The 19,550-nt window shown below is 41.0% G+C and overlaps 1 protein-coding gene across 1 annotated transcript in view; it reads left to right on the top strand.

The window, feature by feature from the left end:
- The first annotated feature begins 1,489 nt into the window (after window positions 1-1,489).
- The window catches only part of LOC138212826 (A-kinase anchor protein 13), a 103,357-nt gene continuing 85,296 nt past the window's right edge, over window positions 1,490-19,550 (top strand). The window contains exon 1 of the mRNA XM_069173423.1: window positions 1,490-1,878. The gene's annotated coding sequence lies outside the window, so the exon portion shown is untranslated. The remainder of the gene's footprint in view (window positions 1,879-19,550) is intronic.

Genomic DNA, 19,550 nt, shown 5'->3' with positions numbered 1-19,550 from the left:
ATATCCTTATGTATTATCCCTTTGATGTTATTTACAAGCTATAAATGATATTTGTCGACGCCTTAAGGAAAAATAATGGAATGTATAAACAATGTACATTTATTTCGCCAGCTAAAGCTAGGGAATGAAAGCTGCCCTGCTTTGCGCACACTCCCTTACATATTGAAAAATTATTTGATCAATTATTCCAAACAGTGCATTCTTTATAAGTGTATGTACAATAAAAACACAACGTTTTCCTGTTGGCACTTGAAGTAAAACAGCGTCCTACTTGTGCCTACTTTAAAAAAAAATATTTTATGGGTCTGTATGATGACAATGTCAAACCACATCCATGTACCATTCAAAATACCTAAACATTTAGATTACATTGTGGCCTTTTGCACCAGCAGAGGGCAGTTTAATCCACACCTCGGTTTAGAATGTGTACGCAATCGTGATGAGACAGCAATGAAAGCATCTTTACGGGGCATCACTTACCTAATATTTCCACCCCTGGACACAACAAGTATCTGTGATTTACATTTTAAAGTCTCTACTTCTGATCACTTGGTCAGATCGGATGATAAAATACCAACATAGAAGAAGGAAGGCAAGAAAGACAGCTAATACAGATTTAATCAATGAGTCAGTTGTGATCAGTGTCCTTTGTTATACCGTATGGCATGAAACCAGGATAACATTAGGATATTCCTAATGATACAGTGTCCTGAAGAGGAGATTTAGGGACCGAGTGCACAAGTTCATGCAATTTATTACCTGTGTGTGTGTGATTTATGGTTGCTCTTTGACAATGGTCTGAAGCACTTATCAGTTACAGTGGTGCAGAAATGTGCAGAGTTTGTGGAAACTGTTCTGTGGCTGCACTAAAGTGATGCCAGAAAGAGTTTGGATTTGCAAGGAGTCTGGCCAGCACATAAAGATCACTGTAGTGCACTGGAGCTACAACTGAACAAAATGTGCAACAACTTTGAATTAAATGTTTGACCACTTCATTTAATCCTTATTATTACTGGAAAGTCACATATTTGTCGAAGTTACAGCAATTTGTTGCTAGATATTTGTGACTTTTAAATTTTGCCTTCAAAATAAAAGTGACGAACAATTTAAATGTGAGTTTAGCCAGTTGGTAGGAGATGTGGTTTGCTATAAATGAGTTGTACGCGCACACAAACGCACACACGAAGACACGCGTACACGTTACTTTGACACACGTTGTTGTCTTGGAGCAATTGTAAGACTTTACACAGCTATGATGCAAAAACAACACAATGACTAAATGGGGAAAACAAAAATAAGTTCAAAGAAAGTTAGAACAAAGTTGGTTTGAAAACATATTCATACACTGTTAAGAAATATTGTGTATCAATCAGCTTCATGATTTCTCTGCAAGTTATTTTAGGTTATTTAATTGTGAAAAGCACACGCAGGATGTTGATAAAGCCCTGTCGGCTTCTTCCTGACCCCGGGGAGCGACCGCCACACTTTGACGTGGTGCCGGACAGTCACAATTTCAGCACATTTCACCTCATGTCGCCCATAAAGATTTCTACAAAATCACTAAAGTTCCTTCGTCCTGCTTCATCACTGCGCATTTTTACTTCCTGCAGCGTGAAACCCAACTCCTAACAGTCCCGGCGCGGACTCCTCCCTCCGGTGTCCTGGGAAACACTAACAACTGGCAGAAAGTCGCTCCTGCTGCGCCTCAACGAGGACACTTTGGAAAGAAAACTCCGCGCCGCTCATCCGTCTCACTTCACAACTTGCAAACTTTTATAAAAGAGGACATTGCGGCCCAGCTCTCCAACACCGAAAGTTCAGGATTATTATGCGTCTGAAAGCCGCCACTTCTTCACGCTGAGCTTCAAACTGCTGGAGGTAAGTGGAGTCAATTACAACGCAGCCCGTTATTAGCTGCGATATGAATGGAGCCCGGCGTCGCTTTGCGTCGCTCGCTGGTGTTTTCCGGTGAGGGGAGCTGTTGAATGGCTGCTGGGCGCTGAGGGGGGTTAACTTGTCGCTTGGGAGCCGTGCCATCCTCGTTCAGAGGGTCCCTCTCACGTCTCTGTGGGCTCCAAGACAAGCGAGGAAAGAAAACGTAAAATGATGTTGTTCAAAAGAGGTCAGATGAGATAAAAGGGCACGTATTACTAATGTCAGCAGGCTAACATCACATATTGTTCTTTTAAATGTGACGTACAAAACAAATAAGTAAATATATGGTTAAATACTTATGATGTGCAAAAAGGTCTGAACATATTTTAACATGTAGCAGTAATTAAGTCATTCTGGGAAAAAAAATAGCATCATAACAATTCACATGTGACATTAAACTACTTTTTACAACTGTAATGAGAAATGTAATAATGAACACTTACTTTTCTCAGCCTCAGCTCTTGTTATTGGAATAATTGCATTGACTATATCCCAAATCAATTCAATTCAATTCAATTCAAAGAGATTCAAAATCTCGCATTGAATCCAATAAGATTATTATAAAGTCACTGTTTAGATTTCAAATCCCTTCAGGGCTTTTTTTCCCCCCATGAAGTAAATCCAGCTGCAAGAGTTGGTTCCACTTCCTGCTATATTTTGAATGCTACTGGGAAGGTCCTGCACACATGTAAGCGAAAACAGTATCCCACTAATTAATTTACACCCGCTTGACCTCACCCACTCAAACATGTTCAGAGGACCAGGTGTATGAACATGGCGGCCCTTCTGGCTTCCCATGTTGTAACACACCCAGAGGGGTTTTCTCTGAAGTCGCACAACTTCTTCACTTTCCAGGGTCACTTGGACTTTATCCCACTTTGCCAGAGCCTGAGTACGAACCGCTGCAGTGGAGCTGATCAGTGGTCTCGTTCAAACCGAGTCAACCGATGTCCTTAAGTAGAGGCACACACTAAACATTTTTACATATCTCCAGTGTCTTTCAGGATTATCCCCAGCCTTAAAAATCAACACTAATCTGACAAGTGATTCTACGCTTTCTTAATACCCGCACTAACACCCACAATAATAATACCGGATCCTTGGATCCCACGCTAATGTGTCATCTTAAATGATGTGGGGTTTAAGGTGGTTTTTTTAAAATTTTTTTTTAAAGAAAACAAACAGAAATAGCAGAAATTGGAAATGCATTTGGAAAGAAAATGTGACACAATTGTTGTTATCAGTTCTCCAATTTAGTGCCATGACCCTTCGTAATCACAGGGTTTTGCTCCTCAAATATTTTGTTACGTCACCGCATAGTTTCCCCTGAGTCATCGTTGACTCAGTAGAACTTGCTCTGGTGTGTGTCAGGCAGCCCAGTCATGCACCTCGTCTGTATCTGCATGTGGTCTCTTTTCACTGTGGGATTGGCCTGTAAATCTGAGTCGGTGCCTGTGAATGTAGGCCAAGTATTCACCATCCCCGTATCATATTCCACAGAGGAGGTGACAGTGTAAGAGAAGGAAATGGACCCTGTGGGACTCCCTTCAAGAAACGTTTTACACAGTAGGTGTGTCAAATTTATGGTATCACTTCAGATAGTTTGATGGCTACATTTGAACTTTTATATGTCAGGAAAGTTTGTCAAAGATGACTTTGTTCCAAATTGGTGGAGAGATGTGGGGTTTTAGTGCCTTGCTTATCAGCTTAGGTTTTACACAGACCCCGCCTGCTTGCAGTTAGTACAGTAAATTCAGGGATTTTAACCATCAACAACCCAGCTTGGGAAGATTCCTCTGCCACATTGTGATTCTACTTTTAGGGTACCTGCGTGTTTGAATCATTTCAACGACTGTGTTGAAAACATTGACGTTACAGACTAAGAGAAGTTTTATGTGTGTTTGTACACACAGCTGTGAAAGTGTTGGCCAAAGAAGTTTTCATTCGTAGTAGTACGCAGTTTCAGTACATCTAAATACCCCATGTTTTGGTTATGAGGTTTTGGGAGGTAAAATGCACGTGAAGCGTAAAAGGATTAGTTCCACATTTTTAGGACATGTGCATATTTACTTTTTTGCTAAGGATTAAATGTAAAGATCTGCATTACTCCGACACATCATAGTGTACGTGTCCAGTAAATAAAAGGGCTGGGAGCCAGTCCGCTTAGGTTAACTGACAGCGAGGGAAACAGTTTGCGTGGCTCTGTCAAGTTCGCAAGACAACCAGTGACTCCAAGAAATAGTCATTATCCACCATTAAATCACAGCTTGTTGTTTTTACATGTTGGGTTTTGAATGGATGAAGCAAACAAGATATATTGTGTTAACTTTAAAGGTGCTGGTTTGGTTTACCTTTTGACAAAGGCTAGCAGGCTAACTTGTTTCCTCCTGCTCCCTTTTGTATGATAAGTGAAGCTAACTCCCTGGCAGAGGTTTTCAAATTCAAATCTTCCTCTGGACAATGAAGCAAATTCGTGTATTTTCGAAAAATGTTGAACAAGTCTGAGAGTTGAAATACTAAATATCAACTTTTAATATGTAATCCAGAATGTTCTGTTGATGGTTCAGTGTGTAGGATTTCGGGGGATGATGAAAGAAATGGAAAACTGAATTCATAAAACACTCTGTGCTGACTCTTGATCGTATATATCACATCCCTACATCAACGCCAACAACCCTGTCCTTTTAAGTAGGAGATGAAATGTGCACTCTTCCTGCTAACAGGCACTGCATGTAAAATATGTAGATAATAAAAAAACAAAAACAATGACCAAGTAGGAAATAACAACAACTCAATTAAAATAGACAAAAAAGGAACAACTTCTTTCCCACATTGGAAGCACAAACAAAAAAAGACCAAATCAACAACATCAGAGAGGGAAAACGCTTCGCTTCTTAAAGGCTCCCGGTGGAGGATGAAGCCGTGCAGAGGAGGGAACCAAACGTGACGTTTGAGACTCGAGCCGGAGGGAATCCAGTCTTTACACACTTGGGTTGTGGTTTCTGTTCAATGCAATCTGCAGCCTCACTGCTTGATGCCCAGAATCCTCCACTGAGAGTAGGAGTCACTGGATATGCCATTCTTTTTCATCGCAGTCTTTTGATATGAATACCTCTGAAACATTGTATTCCATCCCAGAATGAGATATCGGTGCCTTCTCTCTGTTCAACTGATGCTGTGAACCAGAGGGACAGAACATGAATGCCACAGTAGACCGAGCTGCAGCTGAGTTGTTGCCAACACTCCATAAAAAAAACAGTAAACAACCACCCGCAATTATGTTTTTATTCTCAGCACTGGAGCTATCAGGAGAGGACTACACTGTTTCCACGACACAAAAGCTTATTAGTGTTCTCTCCGTGTCTCTCCCAGCAACGTTTAGGCTCACTTGTGAGACCATCCAAGTCAGAAATATGTATTTAGCTCCAGTGTAAGAGACAAATGAAAGAGGAGATGGCCTCTCTTTTTGAGTACAGTAAATTTCCATGAGGATTCTGCTGGCTCCAAGTGGAACCCAGACAATTTCTCATCTTCACAAACCCCTTAATTTAATGATGATGGAGGATGCACGCAGTGTCGGCCTTGTAATTACGCTGTATTTCCTATAGAATGGAAGCATTAGAGGAGGTCTTTCAGGTACTAGTTCATCGTGTAGCGCTGGCTCAGGAATAGGTTTTCAGTACGCCTGGGAGGGCGACTGCTGAATTCCCCGCTGATTTTCACAATGAAGCCTTGACTTAGTTTTTGTTAAGACTGGAATCGCTGGAATCCTCTCAGCACGCTAAACAGCAGCCGCACTCATTGTTCCAAAACAGCAGCTCATCCAAACTTTGTGCCCTGCAGTCGTGTTGCTTTTCTCCTACAGACTGTTAATTGTTAATGTGCCTGTGGTGATGCAAAGATTTACCACCGTAGCCACGACCGGCTTTCCAGAAACATTGGACACGTTGCTTCCATGAAGTTTGGATTAAAATGAAGTACAATGCTGTGGTACCAGCATGTGCAGCAGGACTGGGGCATCTTGTAAACAGCAGCAGTTTCTGCATGTGCATGTATGCTGCACACATTATTATAATTTGTAGTGATTACATTTTACCCTCATAAATGGTCAGAATAGCATTTTCTTTCTGTTGCAACAGAATGTAAATACTAGGACTGTTCGTATGGACAGGAATAAACCTTTTTGTGCCGACCCATCAGGAACCAAACGCAAAACAAACAGAAGACAGGGGGAGGAGAGGAGAGGGGGCTCGGATACAACTATACAAATAGAAACGTGCAAAACTGGGTTGTCAAGATGGATGGGGTGCAAACCAGCATGGGTGTTTACTGTTGGATTTACTTCCATCGGGTAGAAATCTTCTGTCCACATTTTCAGATCTGATTTCAGTATGCAGGTGGTGTTTGTGAGTCTTACCTGCGGCTGTGATTCAACCGCCCGCAACGTGGATGCAGGGTGCAAGTAATGCCAGGTATAAAGACGGCCAGTGAGCCTGAGACGCAGATGAAGGTTTTTTTTTCTGGACCAAAAAGTAGAAAGCTCAGGTGTCTCTGCTTTCGACTTGCTGCCTGGGCTGCATGTGTCACTTAAAACTTTGAATCTGTTTTGATGTGTTAACATAAATCCCATTTTCTGACTCGCCTAACGTCTCAATGCCGCTGCTGAGAAAAATGTGCACATTTAATTTTCTAAATGCTGTTTTGGAAACTTTATTCTTCCACAACTTAACAATCGCGGATAGATGAAATAAGAAAGAGATGCATCGAACGGACTCCAGATGAATTGAAAGCAGGCATGTTGCTATTCACAACCAGCATTTTAGATTGATTCCAGAAACTGATTAAATAAGTCAAACAACATTGTGGATAACAAGACGCCCCCCCTTGCGTCTTCTTTTAAACTGTTACCATCTGGGCCACAAAACTGATTCAAATTTGACTTTGTTCCACAAGCCAATAAGTGTCCAAACAAATAATGCACATGAATTAAGCAGGATGTCCAGCTGGTCGGGCCATCCGCAGTAGTATATCTACTGGTATGTCTATTGCTGACTCTTTATAGGCATGTGTATGAGGATGATAAATAGGATGTTGTGATGAAATGTGATCATGGTTCAAACCAATTTTGCCACGTGCAAAAAATGTATTATCAATCTGTTTATGTCCGACAACCTGGAACTATCGAGGTTTTATTTACCCTTTTGCTTGAAAAAAATACTTAATTAATTGACATAATTAAACAATTATAAAAATCATAACCAATTCATTTTCTGTCAGTGAACTTACTGAGTAATAAACTCTTTGTTGAAGCTTCACTGATGATGCTGATGATGTAGAACTTGAATGAGAAATCTAAATGAAGGACTTTAATTTTTCAAGTATGGATTTTATTTTTTGTCCATCACTGGATTTAGTATACAATATCGTTTTTGTCCGGTACTATACCACAATGTATAGAAATCGTCCCACTTTTTCTCCCGCTGATTATTGTGCCTTGAGTGACTGATAAAGAAATAGGGAGTGCATACCTGCACACGCTCCACTTTACTGGCCTGCTCAGAGGATCATGTTGAGGAGAGTGGTAGTTACAGCAGACACCTGACCTGTGGCCTGCAGGCTCCGCCTCTCCCCTCTGACATCAGCGCTTTGATCAGCCTACTGTCTGTGTTAGCACAAAGCCATATTTAGCTCAGTGTAATCAGTGTGGCAGGAGCTCACACGCCTGCTGAGGATACCTGCCTAGTATAAACACACCTGCTCTCTGATGGACCTAAAATGAATTTAATGTGCACCTGAAGGGGTGTGCTCGCAGCCGTCGCCATCAGATACACCGTGGGTAAGGTTTCCATTGCTGCCTTCATGTGTGGCTTAGTTAGCTGAGACAAACACTTTTAATGTCGCTCCTTCGTCAGACGTAACAAAGTTGAAAGAGGAATTAAATGCACAATTTTCAGGTTGCAGGTGGTGATGTTGGCTAAACAAAAGCGTCATCAAGTATGACTGAATTTCCTTGTTTTTGTTTTGATGCTGTTCCTCTGGGAAAAGTCTGTCTGTGATTCACCTAGCAACGTCCGCCTCAGTGATAACACTCACTGGTTTTAATAACAACACACGTGACGTCTCTGAAGTATAGCTTTAATTGGGCTCTCCTTATGCAAAATGACATGTTTTATCTCTGTGTATACACACACACACACACACACACACACATCTTTGAAAGCTATTCGTTTGTTAAAGCTGTGAATTGATGCCTTTATTGCATACAAAACTACTGATTTGACTATTTTGAAGGATGTATTTCAGAAAGGATGGAATATGGCGGCTTAGGTCTTTTGATTCACAAATAATCTTTAATAACAAAAATGTTCATTCAAAATAATCAACAACAACACATTATTTTCATTCCTTTACGCTTTGTTCACAGTTTTTGAGGTGGTACATGTTTTTCTGTTTTGGGTCACATGGTGTGTATTAAGAGGCTGTGATTGGTCGCATTTTACAAATGTGCTTGATTGTAGGGAGAGCTGGGACTTGGAAGAAAGAGTTGGGAAATAATCAAAGCAGAGGCTTGAGATATACAGACTTTTGTTCACCAGTATGGGTGAAACTCCAAAAATGGGAAGTCCTACATGTCCCATTGTGAAACTCAACAGTCTCTTTCGTGGGTAAGGAATTAGTGGGGGAGGTTAGCGACTTGTGCACATCACTGGCAGCTCAGTTTCCAAAACAAACATGCGGTTTTAGTTTCTGTTCATTTCAGAAACATATCTGAAGAAACAGAGAGTGGGCAGACAGCTGTGTGTCACCTGCTTGCTGTTGAGCAAATTTACGTGACCCAATAGAGGTCAGGAGTGCATCACTGGGTAAACACACACAAACAACATGCATATTTGTGGGCAATTAAGAGTTTCTGACTGACTAAAGTAGAAGGAGCTGATTCAAATCCAGAACCTTCCTACTATGCTGCTGCATCGTTGCTTCTTGAATGTTTTCAATTAGCTGTTGTTTGTTCGTTGAAATCAGTGCAGCACTTTGTGCAACACCTACCAATGCACATCAGCCACTCTTGCACTGAGAGTAACATTAATCTGATTAGGCCTGCAGTGAAGCTGGTGCTGCTCAGGATTCTCTTAGCTGAACCTCTTACCTCATAAATGGAATAGACAGATACTTCCCTTTTCTGATGTTCTGCTATCTTTCAGTGTCTTTTTTGTTGTTGCTGCTGCTCCTCACCCCCTATTCTGTCTTCTTTTCAATGTCAGCATGTTGGGGTGGCATCAAACCTGGGGAGGAGAGCTGATCAAGGCGGAGGCCCTGATTACAGGCTGGCCCCCAGTGTGCCTCACAATAAGATAATGCTATCTGGGCCCACAGGTATTTGGTTTCAGTGGAGAGGGTAATAACTGTCACCAAACACTGAGGAGACCTTTCATCCCCCGGCCTTGTGTTGTCAGCCAGCATTTGTGTGCAGCCTCCGCACAGAGGCAGCTTTTGTGTGGCGGGGTGAGGTCACGTCACCACGACGGCCTCATGTCTGTCCGTAGAGACAATAGGCAGGTTTGATTAAATCAAACAGCCGTGACTATCTAAATGGCAGTCAACATGGTGTGTCCCGGTTACTGTGGCGGCGTTGTTGAGGAGGTGACGTAGCCCGGACTAATTTAGCCGTGCCCCCAGAAGAGCGGAGCTGGTTGTCAACCGTAAAAAGAATCCGACGAGGTTTTAAACAAAGCGGACGCCCTTTGTCTCTCCAATTCTTTGTTGTTGGTGTTACGTGTGAGCGCATGAGAGGTCAAACAAACATCTGAGTTAAACTTCAAACCCAGTTGAGCCACACAAAAAGCCTTAATCCTCGCTCAGTGTGGCACGTTTGAAGGCTTTGATTGCAACTGTGACATGTTTATTCAGGAAAGTAGCCTCTAATGTACCAATGAATTCTTAATGAATTTCAGTAATAAGACCATCTAGTTTTTAGATGTCTTGAGTTCTGAGTCAGACATTGTTTATGTTTGGAATTAATACAAATCTTTTATATGGAAAGCGAAGGCAAGTTACATGGAGTCGTTCAGCTTAAAAAGGTCCAGTTTCATTATGTCTTTATGTCTTTTCAAATGTAGAATTTGATTTAATATCCATTCCGACCTCCAGCACTAACAAAAAGTGATGAGAAGTGAGGATGAAAAACACTTTAAGCCTGTCTTTCACAGGGTTTTAAACCAGTCTGTGAAGCTCTCTCCCGGGCACCCTTATCTGCCATTTGGTAGAGGTTTTTATCCAAAGCTCCTTACTGTACCATGAGGCCTTGTGTCTAAAGCAAGAGTGCCCCAAGTGGGCTCTGAAAGCCTAAATCTAAGCGAGTGTTTGAAACTTCCTGGTGTCCTTGCTCACAGTTTGAAAAGCAGCAGAATCCCATGTGGATGAAAGTGATGTTTTCTACGTTTACCATACACTATACTATATAAGGTTGAAATACAAAAAAAGAGGCAGAAAGGACAAGGTATCCAGGCCAGGATGTCCTCGTCTCATTTATATTAGAGGGGTACTCCTGCGTAGGTGAAGCACACACTAAGTGCTGCCCGTCCCTGAGACTTGAGTCTTGTCTTTGCTGTCATCATGGAGCCCCAGTGTTGGATGTCACCTCAGGTCTATATTGGGCCTCCGTCCCTCTTTGCAGGTGTCTCCATGTCCTTGAGAGCAGCTCTCCGCACAGCTCAATTCAAAAAGCTTCATGAAGGAGCAGCCGCAGGTAACTGTTGTCCCCATAACACGGATCCACATTGACATTCTTCAAGTTAATTAATGGCCAATGGGAGGTTTTTGACCTAGAAACAGTGCAGGATGACGCTTTGAGGCTGCTAAACACTGATGTAAAGTTCTACATTGCCTGTTGTGTACATTGAGTTCAAATGATGTGATCTATTTTTGTATAATTTATCCAGAAAAAGGTTTGTCGTGTCCTGTAGTCTTTTCCAACAGCAGATGAAGATTCAAAGCTCGGAGTTGGCCAATACAATCACTTTATTTGTCTTGCTTCAATGGCAGTTGTTGAGATGAAGCTTATTTTGTATACTTTATCTCTAGATAGATAGATAGACAGATAGATAAATAGATAGATAGATGGGTGGTTTTCATTGGCATGCTGCTCTTCTCCTGGCCTGCTGGATAGCAACGTTGGTTTTAAAATGTCTTTTGATTTTTAAACCACATTGTGTCAGTGAGTTAACGCACACTCTATAACAAAGATGAAGCATACTGACATGACTCGATCCGAGACAATACACTCAGCAGGTACCGTGACTGTACTTACTGTTGAACATGGTCATTGTGAAATTCACTTTGCAGTACTGATGCCAGTATGTGGATATGATCAGTAGACAACCATTCACAGAGCTAAAGTGTAATTATAACTCTGGGACAATGTTATTCAGTGAATTGGCACGTAGATCACGGCCATTGGATAGATTTAGGTATTCACCTTTGGATCATGCTTGAAACCACAATTTTTTTGTTTCCTGGAGTGTTTTACTTTTGAAATACTTTTAACTGGTTTCCTAGCAACTGCCAGAGCCTTGACTGGTTGTTTAAAATAAAATGGCTTTTGGACGGGAGGAAGTCTCTGAGTGAGTGACGGACAAGATTGTGTTAATGCCATCATAAGCTTTGACAGTCACGACTGATCTTCCACTGTTTACTGTTCCTACCACCAATTCAATGCTCACTTGCATGTTCTAATGCGACCAGATCTGTAGTGATCTGGAGGATTTTGATGAAAGTTAGCCTGTAAGATGATAACATGCAACACATGGAATAACTGGTTCATTTAGATTCTTACTTGAAGAAGAAGAGGTGGAATTTAATTCGTAGAAATTAAAGGCAAGTTTGAAAAACTTCAATATTTCCATGAATTTGGATTGTAGTTTGATTTGTGTGGTTACGGTTTGTTATGTCAGGTTTTTGAGCATGAATGTTAAAAAGTCATCTCATCCCAATAAGTAGACACTGTAACTCTGTTTCTGTGTCTTATATTGAAACCAAACTAGTGTTGACTGGACATTAACCTTCTTTTAATGCTTTTCTACCACAGACTGTAAATAAACTTGGATGTAATCTTTGGATCTGAAAAGTAAAACCAATGCAGAAGTGCCTTTAAGTTTATTACCACTGAGTACTACTCGGGGCTGGCTCCAAAAAAACTCCGGCTCCAATAGAGTCCCATTCAAAAAGCATCAACTTTTCTCATCAAATACAAAGTCAGTACATTTTTTTTTCCAAGCCATTATGGTGTCATTTGCTAAATTCAATACTTCTGATCATTGTTCTGGTGGTCCCGCTTCAAATGATTAGATATGAGGCCTCAAAGAGAGTATGGTTAAGGGCGTACCTGGTTTGATTGACACACTTGGGGTGCAATCAGCTTGCCAGTACACTGTAGGTGGGTGGGCAAAGTGTGTTTAGGTTCTCAGTAAGATCCACCCCTTTCTCATCCTCAGCTCATCCAAATAGGGTCACTTCTGGCTCCAAAAAAACAAGATGGCGATGGCCAAAATGCCAGACTTGAGGCTTTAAACCGGCAGTTCCAAACCAATGGGTGACATCACAGAGCATTATTATATTACTACCAAGAATGAGGATCTCTTTCCACAAACATAGAGAAAAGTAACGCATATGTAAGATAATTGTAAGCGAATGAGCACTCGTAGTGTGTCTCGTGCATATGCTTGCGTTGAGGAAATCCTCAGCTGATCATTGGGAAGGAAGTAGGAGACAGTCCGATTAATGAGTTGTGAAGCTAATCCTGTTCATCCTCCCATTCACGCTGCAGTCACATGGCTATAATGGCTTATTTTGATAGTCAGGGGACCTTTGGAAGCCATAACAGGTCCATTTACAGCCCTGACTTGGCATATCACCACTCCCATCCAAGCATCCAGGACTTTTGTCTCATGATTTATTGGTCCATTTGTGACGGCTGTGCACTTGAACGTGGCTGATGTCCTGCTTTTGGAAGAAAATTCTGTTTTAGTAGCAGTTCAAAGACAGTTTCTGCCATAACGGAGACTCTTAAGGAGCTCAGCTGAAGGCTTGCTGCACCCGGTGTTTTAGGTGGAGTTAATGGGTTGTGTAATCTCTATAAGCAGGTGTTGGGTGGCCGTAGGTTGAGCTTAGGGGATGGCATTTCTCAAGGTTCTTCTGTTACCAGAGAATTGGGTTTGGACTCGATGTTCTCCATTTATTTCCTTTTCCTGAATATTTACCATTCTTTTATTTAAAAAAAAAAAAAAAAAAAGCAGATTGCAAAGATACAAATGCATGTCTGATGGTAGTATTTGGTGCTGTTTTATGGTCTGATAATGGATTTCAGTTTTTCTCAGGTCCATTTGTGTCTAAGGAAGCCAAAAATCTAATGTAATGTTCACTTCGGTTTAGTTTCACACAAGAGAAGGGTGTAATTGTATGGTTCTTGTGTTCTGTGAGAAAATACAGGCAGAAAGATTAGTTTCTAATGTTTCTCCAGCTTTAGCCTTGGAAAGACCATTACTTAACGTGGAAACTGTAATTTGATCCAGAAGTCCAGGTATTAACCACACTACAGAATATCTTGTTGCAGTAAATTGCCTGGAACTTGTTTACCCGTGAGCAGTACTACGTGTTACAGAAATCAATGTATTCAGTGTAAACCTTTTTGTAATTTCCTACAGCAGGGATTGGATTTAGAAAGGACCCACAGATGTAGCTATTTTAGAAATCCCCTGTGTGCTCGCTGAATGATTGTTGCTGCCCAAGAGGAACCGCTAGAACAGATAAACTGTCACACCCACTATACTGTATGCCCACGAGGTCAGCAGAAGAAAATAAGTCAATGGCGGCCTGGTAAACGGATATCAAACATGCATTCAGGGATATTTTTATATTGTATTGATATGATCAAGTGACTCCCTGTCCGCCCTGTGAAAGAGTCTCTTGTAGTCATGAACACACAGAAAATTGTTGCAGAAATCTGTAGCCTCTTTTTTTAAAAAATTCTTTTAGTTTAATTAGATTTACTGTTATTTGCTGAATTCCTTTCATCAATAAAACAGTAGGCAGATAGTTTCAGCCAACAAAACCCAGACACATCAGATGTGTCCTCGAGGTGAAGCATTTAAAACAGCAAAATAATAGCCAAAATACGCTGGAAGCTGATCTCAGGAGTTTGTCGATGCTAAACAGCTGCTCAAAGAGGCAACTTAACTCGAAGCAATTATTTGCTAGCATGTTAGTCTTAACTAGCCTGGTGTTTCCAGACCCAAATTCACTGCATGAATTTATGGGTCTGGCGACGCTCCATAAGGAATTGTTTCCTGTCGTTCCAACCTCGGGTTCATTTTAAAACCATCTGGGGCAGCCGTTAACCAATCGGCACTGAGCTCCATATGCACCGAAGAAATGCCATTACACCTAACCTCCGACACTGGTCATTGATTGGTCCAGCCTTCAGAATGACTGAGTACACATTAATGTCAACGGGGTTCCCAAGTATACCTGATTAGCCACATTATGTGGATTGGTCTGTTTCTGTGAGTTTGTGTTGGGAATCTTTCTGCCTTCTAGTTGTAAATAAAACTCATCATTATTGAAAGAGTACAAACAGCATGCCTGACCTGATGCATCAGTCGGTCCTCCCGTCTTTGATTCCACTAAAGACATAAAGACGAAGGCTGTATGTTTTTGTGCTTATATGAAGTATTTTGTCAAATGTCAACCAAGTGTTTCCTCCGCAAGCTGAAAAACCTCTGGAAAATATCCAACTTACACCACAATGAGACCCTTGCTTATATCTGTTAGCTTGATAACACAGGTGGCAGGACACATTTACTGCTTTAAATTGGTTAACTATCTTTGCTTGACAGTCACACCCAAGGGAAAGTTCTTGAGTTATGGTGTAATGTTACTGCCTCCTCCATGTACCCAAAGCAACCAGTGGAGTAAGTACATCCTGACATGATGCATTAAAACTGAGCCAACTTCCGTTTATGTGTAATATCAATTCTTGCATCATATCAAGAACAAAACTCAGAAAAAGAAGTAGCCAAAGTATAGAAGAAGGTGGACAGTCGCACGGTCACCCAGCGGTTAAGGTAGGTGGCTTGTTCTGAAAAGGTCAAAGGTCGTGTACGGTAATAGGTTTCTTGCTCTTTAACTTCGATACCTCATCTCCACCTGCACACTCAGTGTAAATCACACCTTCAACTGAATATTTGTCAGCTAAACTGTGAGCTGTTTTACTCACTCTCTGACCAGATGAACTGTCATACCACGCGTTCTCAATGCAGAGATAACACTGCAATTGTTAAACAATTTTGAAATTACATTTTACAGCACAAAACATGTTCATTCTGCTCCCCACCACATTTTAAGCGATGCCACAGTAATATGCAAATTTAAATTGGTTTAAATGCACAAACAGAACATAAATTCTCCATTTTAAAACTTCTATCAGAACCTCTATCCAAATTTCAATCGGTTGCAGACGGCCAGTTTAAACCTTTTCATTTCATAAACCGATCAAAAGAAAAGTTTGCACCATGTAAACGATGAAACGGATTACCTTCTCGCTGCAATCTGTCTGTGCAGGCACTCCATCTTGATGTAAATGTTCGTGGACGTCCGTGTCTCTTCCTCTTCTACAAATTGGCAGCTTTCAAGCTGAACTAGACCCCAACTGAGAATTTATTTTTGACAAACTCTTATAGATCTGAACAATACTGGAGGCCGAGCAAGCATTGTTATCAAGCTGTTGCATGATTGAATTCAACACAGAAATGACAACTGGTGAAAAGATGATAGATAGCCATCTTTAGCAGTATCTTTTTCACTATGCCTCTGATTGGCTCTGATCCTGATATTCTTACCTCCTAACCATCCCACCAACCTAACAACAGAGGCAGCGAGTACAAGCAGCTCGGAGGTCCTCGCAGAATGTGGGTGGGAAAAAGTAAACGTAATGTAATTATTGCTTTTGTCATGTCACACAATTTTTCCGATTAAATGCAATGGTGCATGTAAACGAAAGATTAGATACTCGATCACATCCAATGTAAACAGTTCACCCAAGATCTTTAATCAGAAAGAAATATAGTGTGCAACTAACTGCAGCTAGTGTCTCTTGAAATGGCATCAAATGTTATAATCCCCAAACTCGGTCTCAAGAATGAAACAACAATCAGTTGTGTGACTGATGAAACTGTAAGATGTCAGAAAAATGTAAAAGATAGATTACAAAAAAATCAACAGGCTTCTTTTCTGTTTTCTTAGTTTGTAAAATCAGCGTGTCACAAGGGCCTTTCCCGTCCCTTAACGACTGAAGAAGTGACCATCTCAGCGGCAGACGAGGCTGTTATGTGCAGCTGCCAGGTGTGAATGTGACGAGAATGAGAAGCAGGACGGAGATGATAAAGGGCACAGAAACCTTCCTTGGATCAATCAATGTTATCAATCTGTCCTCAACAGTGGGAAGTGTGAAAGTTGCACAGCACCCAATTTATACCAAATATTACCTTATTGTGCAATGTCTGAGGTAATCTACTGGTCACTAAGAAGTCAAATGACAAAGGCCCAGCAATTGCAGCTGTCGACAAAGCTGTCAGTCTGTTAAATCCTCTCTGAGTAAGACTCTGAGCCATTCCGTCTCATATAATGTGGAGCTTTCATAATAGTAGTGGCACTAGTAGATGAGAAATGTCCAAAATATCAGAGTATAAAAGAACCAGCGGGCCTGTAGCGGACATTATGTGAGAGTCTTATCAGTCAAAGTTGTGCTTGTGGTGAGGAAGCTGGTCTCTGGCCCAGGGCACTTAAGGCAAGAGGATTAGACTCTAGAGTATTATTAGAGCTACTGATTATCCCCTTACCTGATCCGCCTAATTCTAGCTCGACCCTATTTATTTAGCAGAAAAGTGGAAAAATGTTTGCATTGGGCCGCAGAAAGTGAATTGGCCTCGCTGCGCTTCAGCGCTCTGTCGAGTCCAACATTGACTCTTTTGGAGTTCTCTGCTGAACTCATTAAGGTCCTGGCCTTTTGTGGCCGCCTCCCCCGCTGTGGGGTTCATGTGATTAATGAACTGCTGACCACTGAGGCCAGCAGCAAGGACTTGTTTTAGTGCCAGGGAACAGCAAACAAAAGAAAATTGTCTCTGCAAATAACCGAGAGAATACAGGCTCTCAAAGCCGACCGTCCCTTGACTCAATGAAGAATGCCAGCGGGACAATATGTCTTCAAGAAAGTTCAACAGAAAGGTTTCCAATCCATTCGTCCTTAAGTCTATAGCTGTAATACATTTGTTTGGATGTAATTACACACCCACTGCTTCTGACCTTGTGGCCAAAAAACAGCTTTGAGTCCTGCATCCCAGACTGGGAGTGGGGAACCAAACGTGAACATGAGCCGGTAAATCCTGCCAACTGATCTTCCTGGCACATAAACCCATGTCAAAGAGACAGTGTTTTACTTTTTGTGGTTTACTTTACTTACTTTGTTTGCTTGGTCAAGAACTACTAGTTGATTGGAGGTGGCAGGAACCTTACAGCTCACAAAAAGCATGTCATCATTGCCTCTGCTGTCTGAGCAAACAAATACAAGTAGACAACTGCCAGCTTTGTTTGGATGATGAGTGTGTGTCCGTGTCCGTGTCCGTGTCCGTGTGTGTGTGTGTGTGTGTGTGTGTGTGTGTGTGTGTGTTCGTTCCCACGTGTGATTCAGTTTGTATCTGATCTGTACTCATGCACTATTAACTTCCCGCAGAGTGTTGGGGCTACTGCCAAGCTCAAGCTTAACTGCTACGTTTTTGACCACAATGTTCTGATGCTGTTAGAGCTGATACACAAACTTTTTGTGGTAAACGATACCTCTTGTCCAGAACAATATTTTTGTCGCCTTTTATTTAAGCAAAAATCCACAGCAGCTTACTTCAGTTAGTCAACAACAGATGTTTTAGAGGACACAGCATTCACTGTGCCTCATAGATTACTGAGTGCTAATGGTTTATCCACAGTTTGAAGACATATAGATAGCAGTCCGTACGGTTTATTGATTCATCTGCTGATTATATTCTCAATATATGCATTATTCATTTTGTTCATAAACAGTCAAAATTAGTGAAAATGTCTGCCATTCTTGACAGCCCAATGAGGAAAACTTAATTTGAGAAACTGGAGCCAGTACATGTTTGGGATTTTTGCTTGAGGAGCAACTACAACAATTATTGTATTATTTTAAACAAAATTTTTCATGAATTGATTAAGTGATTAATTTACTGATCTTTGCTGCTCTGGTAGTAAGTGAAAATCAACAAACCTGATACACTAATTGATATTTGTGTTCACTTGTTGCTTGGAGTGTGCCATATTGTATTGTTTAAGATAATCGTTCATCATAAAAGGATGAAAAAAATAATCCTATCATTATAAGGGTAATATTGCAACTTGCTGACGTAATGATGTCATACTGTTTCGCTGTGTAATAATATAATGTACGTTGCATACGTAACTTCCACACAGCAACAGCATGAATGGCTGAAAGCAGCTCTATTTTTTCTCACTCTGGGTTACTGTTGAATTTTACAAACTAAAGAACTAAGAGATGATTTTTGTTTGGTTTTTAATGAATATTCGAAGGCAAACCGTTCCGTTTATGCTGACATGTGAAAAACTGTATGTTTTTTGAAATTTTAATAACATATTTTTCAGTATTTAGTCATATCAACAAAAATACAATTGTTACAGAAATAGCCTGAAATATTGTATTATTATTTTAGGGCCATATCACCCACTCCTACTCGGGGCAGTGCAACAAGCCTTAAAGACATTATGGTGCATTCATGAGCAACTAGGAAGTGGGAAAGTTCTGACCTCAGAGTAGCAAATTATACCTTGAATGCCTGTCCATCTCAGAATATCCCACAAAGGAAGTAGATGATCTTTGAGAGGTTTGACGTTACGAGACACGGCAGCGTTTGTGGTGGAAGGAAGAAATGTGCTTGCTTAGAAAATAAGGTGAAATAGTCAGACTTGGTGAGCCTAAACTTCCTAGTTTGCTATCTGTGTTAAATAGCCTTACATAAAGGTTTGAAAAAATGTAGTGCACACGTAATATTGATCTCCTGAGCTCCATTTGGTCCCTGTGTTGGTTTTTCTGGATGATGATGAGGTTGTTTGTCACTTTTCTGTATTGTGACAGCAGAAATGGAGCAGATTTCCTGAGTCTTGTGGGTTCCCAAATGGAAACTTTACAAATTCAAAGCTACCAAGGCTTCCTGAATGCACTCATTTTCTCAATTCATAAAACTGTAATGGCTAACGTGTTAGCAAACAATTGCTTACTTACACATCCAGTGAAGATGGAAGAATATTAACATTCACATGAAGTTGTATTTCTGGCAACCTGATGAATAATTATTCATATATTAATCTATCCACAGCAGAGGAAGACAGCTAAATGATCAACTATATGTCCTTAAGTTAACTGCTGTCTTTGTCTGGGCAGGTAGTGCACAGTTAGAGTTCCAGAGCATTTTTTTTTTTTGTTTGGCTTAAACTGCTCTAAAATGGGACGGAAGTCGCTCATACTGATGGACGGA

Source organism: Embiotoca jacksoni, unplaced genomic scaffold, assembly GCF_022577435.1.
Source record: "Embiotoca jacksoni isolate LCO1_2020_lvr unplaced genomic scaffold, fEmbJac1.0.p SCAF_6, whole genome shotgun sequence".
In the NCBI taxonomy this organism is placed as follows: Eukaryota; Metazoa; Chordata; class Actinopteri; family Embiotocidae; genus Embiotoca; species Embiotoca jacksoni.
This window is presented reverse-complemented; position numbering and strand designations above follow the sequence as displayed.